This window comes from Euleptes europaea, chromosome 9 (genome assembly GCF_029931775.1).
Source record: "Euleptes europaea isolate rEulEur1 chromosome 9, rEulEur1.hap1, whole genome shotgun sequence".
Taxonomy (NCBI): domain Eukaryota; kingdom Metazoa; phylum Chordata; class Lepidosauria; order Squamata; family Sphaerodactylidae; genus Euleptes; species Euleptes europaea.
In genome coordinates, this window is record NC_079320.1 from 62787649 (window position 1) to 62795969 (window position 8321).

The window sequence follows — 8321 nt, forward strand, 5'->3', positions numbered from 1 at the left end:
CACGACTTGAGTTCAATCCCGACGGAAGTCGGTTTCAGGTAGCCAGCTCCAGGTTGACTCAGTCTTCCATCCCTCCGAGGTCGGTAAAATGAGGACCCAGCAGAAACATATCAGTTTGATATCCTTCGCTGCCCACTTGTACCTATGAGATGTGGCTCAGAGAAGTGAATGCAGTCTCTGTACTCCAGTTTACGACTTTCCTTTCAGGCACTCTTCAAAGCTTCCTCAGATACACTGCAGGCAATGCTGAAGGGGTTGCTGGAGGAGGAGCCATCAACTGGGCACCTCCTCTTCATACTGGAGGTGAGAAAGTGGAATATTTATTTATTATTTATTTTATTTTATATCCTGCCCTCCTTCAGCAAGCTGGGCTCAGGGCAACTGACAACACATAGAAGAGGAGAGGAATCTGTCTTACACTTAATGCAAGCAAGGGACTGGCAAGAGCAGAGCAGTATTTCATTTATAGGGTTGCCAGGTCCCTCTTCCCCACTGGCGGGAGGTTTTTGGGGCGGAGCCTGAGGAGGGGGAGGTCTGGGAAGGGACTTCAATGCCATAGAGTCCAATTGCCACAGCGGCCATTTTCTCCAGGTGATCTGATCTCTAACGTCTGGAGATCAGTTGTAATAGCAGGAGCTCTCCAGCTAGCACCTGGAGGTTGTCAACCCTATTAATTTGCCACCTTCTTGGCACACTTGGTCCAGAAAAATCACCTTCTACGTATACGCCAACCACCAGTATGACTCTTGATGACCGAAAGAAACAAGCAGCAACAAGACAAGAGTGGCGACATTTTAGAGTCTTTCAGGATCAACAAACCAGGGATCTCCTGTACAGGAGAAAGGGGCTCCTGCATAGAGATTAGTCAATATCGGGGCTTAGTGTAATATGTCAGCCTGGTAGAGATCTTGCAATGATCCTGACCTGCTTCTGCCCACAGCACATTAACTTCTGGGTCAAATCCAGAGATCCCAAGGAGAAAGCCAGGGCTCAGAAAATCAGCACAGCCCTCCTCCAACATGCGGTGCTCTCCCTACGTTTTGATGTGAGTATCCTCTCATGCCGGCGGAGCTTGGCAGCCTTAGACTGGGAGGAACTAGAGGTGTGAGGAGTAAACCCAAATTGCTGCTTCTCTGGGGAGGGAGCCTGAAAGTTGAAATGCACTGCCTGCTTCTAATTAGAATTACGCTAACACAATCACTCGCACACGTAGGAGGAGAATGAGATAGGAATGGGATAGTACAACGCAGGTGTGGCAGAATGCATTGCACCACTCCAGTCCTTTGAATGTTGAACAGCACATTCACCGGTGGAATGGACTTCGCATTCCCCACCAGGCAATCCACTTGTAGGCCTTCTCTTAATTGCGGAGCCCCAAAATAGGCAGAAGTGCGTGTCCTTTGACCTTGTCTGTTCACTCTGTGAATGGGGAACGTTCTTCAGAGCAAGGGTCTTTATTACGCAGGGATTTGCAGGATAGAGTTAATAGAAAGAGATGAACAATTGATAGGGACGTGTGGGTGGCGATCCCGCTTGTTTTCTTATCCCGCTAGGATTCTGATAACCTCCCGTTGCTGGGACGCCATGTGGCGGAACTCGCTCTCTGCCTAACAGATTCCATTCAAGAAGTGAGTGAGCAGGCCAGGGAGGGAATCATGTGCCTTTACAACGTGCTTCTGCATCGAAGTAAGTAAGATGGAAGTCCGTTTTTGGGGAGGCCCATATTCCTGACTCACTTCTCCAATTCCTAACCCACGCCGTAAGAAAATTCAGAAGCAGGAAATAAGCACAAGACCCCCTAGCCATCATGCCACAGAGAGAAACTTCACTTCTGCTGGGGTCAGGAAGCAATTTTCCTCCAGGCCAGACTGGCCAGGGATCCTGGAGGATTTCCCCCCCCCCCATCTTTTGGGCATGTAGGGGTCGCTGGGGGTGTGGGGAGGGGGGAGGTAGTTGTGAATTTCCTGCATTGTGCAGGGGGTTGAACTAGATGACTATGGTGGTCCCTTCCAACTCTATGATTCTATGATCTCTTCCTTTCAGATGAGTTCATGATTGAAACACCTTGGTGTCAGCAAGAAGAAAACAGCAAGGAAATACTAGGATATATTGATGTCAGCAAAGTTGGCCAGGTATGGAGATTCCTTCACAGCATCACTGAGAACGAATGTGGAAGAAAATTTCAGCATGTGGAGACTACTTTAGGTGGGGGTGGAATGGACCATCCAGGAACCTGGTCAATAGCTATCCTCCCTCCAAGGCAAATGGATTCATGACTCTTTGAATACAGGGGACTTTCCAGATTATTGTATTTTAAGACAAGAGATGCTCGTTGGCTACTTGTGTGATGAAAGGGCTCTTGATATCTTTCTACCAGGCAGAACTTGTGCAGCAAGGAAGTTCTGTTTCCCAACCTCTCAAACTGTAATATTCCCCACCCCACCCCGCACTGGGGAAGTGCCAGGTTTTCTCTACCATAGGCTAAGAAAAAGAATGACAATCGTTACACTGCTTAACAAGTTTATTTATGGAATTTAGATGTTTGAGAAGCTCTTCAACGAACAACAAAGGAGATCATTCCTCCAGACCTCATTGCTGGCTATTTATGACCCACTGCCAAACATCAGAGAAGCAGCTGTCCTCTTGATCTACTCCTTGCTGGGGAGAGAGGAGGAGCTCCTGGGGAAGGAGGTGAGCAGCGTGCAGGTAAAAAATGTAGGGGCCAGCTCCTGGCGGAATACACTGTTCCCTGCTCTCCTAGCATGGCAGGGTACAGGCAGCCATGAAAGGGAAGGGACTCATGACTAGTGCCTTTTAAGAAGGGTAACTGGAGCAAGTTCGGTAAAGAGACTTCTGAGGGAAATTCAGCCTTGTTTTCCACAGGATATCCTACAGATTTAGAGGGGCTGTGGCTCAGTTTGTAGAGCATCTGCTTGGCATGCAGAAGGTCCCAGGTTCAATCCCCAGCATATCCAGTTAAAGGAACTAGGCAAGTAGGTGATGTGAAATTCCTCTACCTGAGACCCTGGAGAGCTGCTGCCAGTCTGAGTAGACAATACTGACTTTGATGGATAACGGGTCTGATTCAATATGAGGCAGATTCATGTATTCATGTATCCCATTTCTAGAATTTCAGCCTTAGCACACTTGTAGACATACCAGCCAAACCACCCACAATGGAGTGGAGGAGAAGCAAGGTGCCTGGTGGAAAAGTTAAAAATGGTGACTCGTGGCAGATCTTTTAAAGTTGCACAATCAAAAGAATTAATGACATAACAAACCAACCTACATCACGTTAATAGTGAGACAACAGAGGAAGCTCATTCACCATAGTTTGACCATAATGACAAGCTTCTTCTCCAGACTGAGGTCAGAGGAAAACTCTATAGTAGGATTAAAACAAACTGAATATGCATGGTGATGACTGGCTGCCTCTTATTTTAAACCCCTGCATAGTTTGGGGCCGAGGTATCTGAAGGATTGTCTTCTCCCATATGTTCCTGCCCAGGAATTAAGATTACAGGCAGAGGACCTCCTGACTGTCCCCTCCAACCAAAGAAGTTCATGTGGTGGGCACACAAGAGACCTTCTCGGTGGCAGCCCCACAATTATGGAACAACCTCCCCAGGGAGGTGTGCCTGCCCCCTCACCCTCAATCTTCAGGAGGCAGTCCAAGACAGCTTTATTCATGATGGCATTTGAATAATTTAGTTTTTATTTATGGCAGTCCTAATTGAGATTTTAAACTGTAGCCTTTTATGTGTTTTATAACTATTGTGTTTCATACTGTAAGCTGCCTCAAGTGCCGCCACAGAGAAAATTGGCTAATAAATGTTTAAAATAATAAATAATCATTAATCAATCAGTTAATCAACAATCCTGAAGCCAATTCGCTGCTTCTCTGTACAGCACTAATGCGCTGGCCGTTGTGTCAATCAGAAAACGACTTCTCAGAGCAATAATTGGTGTGCAAAAAAAAAAAAATAGCGGGAGAAAAAAACTACTGAAGAGTAAAGGGACTTCAATGCCATAGAGTCCAATTGCCAAAGTGGCCATTTTCTCCAGGAGAACTGATCTTTATCGGCTGAATATCAGTTGTAATAGCAGGAGATCTCCAGCTAGTACCTGGAGATTGGCAGCCCTAGTTATAAAAGGTGTATGTTGGGGGGGGGGGAAACCAGACACATTCCAGAAAAATACACCTGCTCTTGTTCCAAAGTAAATGCAACCTAATATCTTGTTTTGCTTCCACTTTCTAGGTGACAGAAGTGAAGACCAAAATTATGAAGGAGATCCTCAAATTAGAAACATGCATGGAGGTGACAGACCTGCTTCAGCACTTGTATCCAAGCCAAGGTAATTATCTCGGATTAATACGCAATAATTCCATCATCTCCCCCCGCTGCCCCCAGTCAACATACTGAGCCATGTTTGGCCTGTAGACATATCTGATGCCGCCAATCAAAGTGTTCTTCTAGCTAGCTCTCTCTTTTCAGTCAAACACTAACTTTCTGAAACCAAACCCTTCAGAAACTGCTCTTCTTTAATTGTATCAAGTATCATTTAGTATACACATTTGAGTGGAACAACTGCTGGGTCAATTTTTTTTAATGACCTGTAGAAACAAAAAATAAAAAAATAAAAGCCACTAGAATCACAAAAGATATCAAAACCTGTTCACAGACTTTGTTGAGGACCTCTCTCTCCCTTCCCCATCCACACGCACACCCTGCTTCTCCTGGTGGATTCGTTTTCATCCAGACTTGAGACCACAGATAGTCTTCAATTTGCCAGTGGCCAGTCAAGTTGCCAGGCAGCACAAATGCCCATCCATAATATGAACGCTGGAGGCATGCACTGTGTGTGTGTGTGTAAAATGCCGTCAAGTCGCAGACGACTTATGTCGGCCCCTTTTTGGGGTTTTCATGGCAACAGACTAACAGAGGTGGTTTGCCAGTGCTTTCCTTTGCACAGCAACCCTGGTCTTCCTTGGTGGTCTCCCATCCAAATACTAACCAGGGCTGACCCTGCTTAGCTTCTGAGATCTGGCGAGATCAGGCTAGCCTGGGCCATCCAGGTCAGGGCATGCACTGTCACCTCTCCTGAAAAACAGTCACATAATCTATTTCCAGGTCTTTCTGATAATGTTAACACAGCTCCACATTTCACACGTACAATGACCTGTCTCTGTAGTCTAATAAAAGTGCTCTAATTGAACCCCCTCTTCTCTTCCACCCAGAACATCTGATATTGGAGGATATTGAGAACACTGAGGACATTGAGAATATTGAGGATATTGAGAGTACTGAGGATATTGAGAGTACTGAGGATATTGAGAATATTGAGGATATTGAGAGTACTGAGGATATCAAGAATATTGAGGATACTGAGATTACTGAAGAGGAGTTGTGAAACACTCTCCAAGGACTGCTATCCTCAGGCTCCCTTTACCTTAATCCTCCAAGTTACCGCCCACTGTCCCTACCTCCCCATTCCCCTTTTCCTTCCTCCCTTCTTCTCTTTCTTTCTGCTCCCCATTTCTCTCTCTCTTTCTCCTCTTTTTTCCTATTCCCATCAGTCTCCGTTAATGTTTAATATTGATTTGAGGCAGAAGAAATGTAATCGTTCAAAGGGTAACTGTTGAGAAAGGATGAGTAATCTTTTAAAATGTTAAGTACCAACATTTTCCATGTTAAATAAAAATTAATAATCATGGTTTCCAATCACAAGAATATTTGGGGTTATTTCATAAAGGCAATGAGGAATTGCAAGGAAAATACACAGCCCTAATTTTTTTTTCATCGTTTGCCACTTGTCATTTGTTCTAACACGATCATTTATTTAATTCAGGAACACACATTCAGAAATATAGATAGGCAGTTACTGTATTTATATTTCATCTTTTACTTTCACACAACAACTCCAGGTCATTAACTAAAGTACAAATAGGTGAAAGCCGGGCACAGGAAGAGGCCACGCTGTGTTCCTTCCTCTCGTGAGTTCAGAGTCACTCGCTGGCCACAGGTTCCACTAGCCACTCAGCCACCGCGGAACTGCAGTTCTGCAACTGTAGTCCCAGAAGCTTTGCCGCTGCCTCCCAACACCCTCCCCAAAGGGTGTTCCCTTCCATGGCGCTCAGTGGTGGATGCTGGGATATTTCCTGTGACTCACTTCGCGAGCTGCTGCTCATTGTCTGTGGAGGCAGCCTTTATCACAAGACATTGCCTAAGAAAGATGAAGCGCCCAATTCTTGGCATTAGAAACCTCCAGTAGCACAGCAGGCTTCTGTCCAGCAAGGACATTCTTGCCAATGACCACATGCAGCAGGAGCAGCATCTCCTTCTACGCTCTACTTAGGGCAAACCGATCAGTCTCTACACAGAAGAATAAAGGAACACAAATCTGAGATTAAAATATAGCGATACTTGGAAACCAGTGGACATACTTCCAGGACACACTGTCTGCAGTCCTAAGTATACTTTCTTGAATAAAATGGGAATTACTTCTCAGTAGGCCTGCTTAGACTTACTCTTGCTGACCTAAAAGTCACCATTTGTCAGCAAAACAACTTTAAAGAGAAATTCCAGCATGAAACTAAACAACTGAACTAGAATTTATCAAGAGGTTTCAAACAGTCTTCCCCCTGCCCCTAGAAAAATGCTCCTAATGATGGGTACACACACACATTCATACCTACTGAGTTAACATCTTACCTCTACACATTTTTTTTTTGCTGACAAGTCACAGCTGACTTATAGCACCCCCATAGGGTTTTCAAGTCAAGAGATATTCAGAGGTGGTATGCCACTGCCTGCCTCACAACCCTGCCTCACAATGTCGCCCATCCAAATTCTTGCCACGGTCAAGGCTGAGAATGTGTGACTGGCCCAAGATCACCCAGCAAGTTTCCATGAGAGAGTGGAGATCTGAACCTGGGTCTCCCAGATCCTAGTCCGACACTTTAACCACCAGACCACTCTGGCTCTCCTCTACACATTACTTGAATTTAATTTATATTAATTTGTGTTTCTAATAAAAGTAGGTATCACAATTGATAAGAAAGGAAGTTTGCAGTTAATGATCTCTAGTGCCTCTTCCTTTTCGGAATCCAGCTTGAACATCAGGTGTTTCCTGTTCCATATACAGTAATGGTCTTTGTTGTAAGATTTTGAGCATCACTTTACCCACATGAGAAATTAATGCAATGGTGCAATAGTTGCTGCAGTCTTCGACGTCTCCTTTTTTTGCAATTGGAATGTAAATTGACCATTTCCAGTCTGTGCCCCATTGTTTTGTTTTCCATATTTGTTGCATATTCTTGTAAAGATATTGATGGAGTACTTTTCTGTGGCTCGGAACAATTCTATTGATATCCCATCTGCTCCTGGTGATTCGTTTCTCCGAATTGCTCTCAGAGCATCTTTCACTTCACTTTCTAAAACTGTAGGTTCTTCTTCAAAAACTTCTTCTGTCATCTTCTGTATAGTTCTTTGGTGTATTGTTCCCACCATTTCTTTATTTTGTCCTGTTCAGTTAATGTATTTCCATTTTCATCTTTCAGCATGCCTAATCATGCTTTGCCCTGACCTGGATGGCCCAGGCTAGCCTGATCTCGTCAGATCTCAGAAGCTAAGCAGGGTCGGCCCTGGTTAGTATTTGGATGGGAGACCACCAAGGAATACCAGGGTTGCTGTGCAGAGGAAGGCACTGGCAAACCACCTCTGTTAGTCTCTTGCCATGAAAACCCCAACAAGGGGTCGCCATAAGTCGGCTGCGACTTGACGGCACATTACACACACACAATCGTGCTTTAAATTTCCCTTTGATTTCTTGGATCTTGTGGAACAGTTCTTTTGTTCTTTCTTTTTTGTGTTTTTCTTCTATTTGTTTACGCTGGTTATTATAATAGTTCTCTTTATCTCTACATGTAAGTCGCTGGAACACTGCATTTAGACTTTTGATTGTTTCTGTTGCCTTTTACTTTTGCTTCTCATCTATCTTTAGCAATTTTAAGAATTTCCTCAGTCATCGATCAAGGCTTTTTATTTCTTTTGACTACAGGAATAGTCTTTGTCCATTCTTCCTTGATAATATCTCTAGTTTCAACCCATAGTTCTTCTTGTTCACATTCACTTGAACTTAGTAATGCAAATCTATTCTTTACCTAGTCTTTAAACTCTTTAGGAATGTTGCTTAGATTGTATTTTGGCACTATGAATTTTTTGGGTGTTTTTCTTCAGCTTCATTCTAATTTTTGATATTAACAATTCATGGTCTGTAGCACAGTCAGCTCCTGATCTTGTTTTAGTAGAGAGAATAGA

The 8321-nt window shown here is 44.2% G+C and overlaps 1 long non-coding RNA gene across 1 annotated transcript; it reads left to right on the plus strand.

The window, feature by feature from the left end:
* The first annotated feature begins 216 nt into the window (after positions 1-216).
* On the plus strand, positions 217-4324 carry LOC130482430 (uncharacterized). Its single transcript, XR_008933503.1, has 3 exons — positions 217-303; positions 941-1045; positions 4260-4324. It is a non-coding gene; the product is annotated as an uncharacterized LOC130482430 (long non-coding RNA).
* The last annotated feature ends 3997 nt before the right edge of the window (positions 4325-8321 follow it).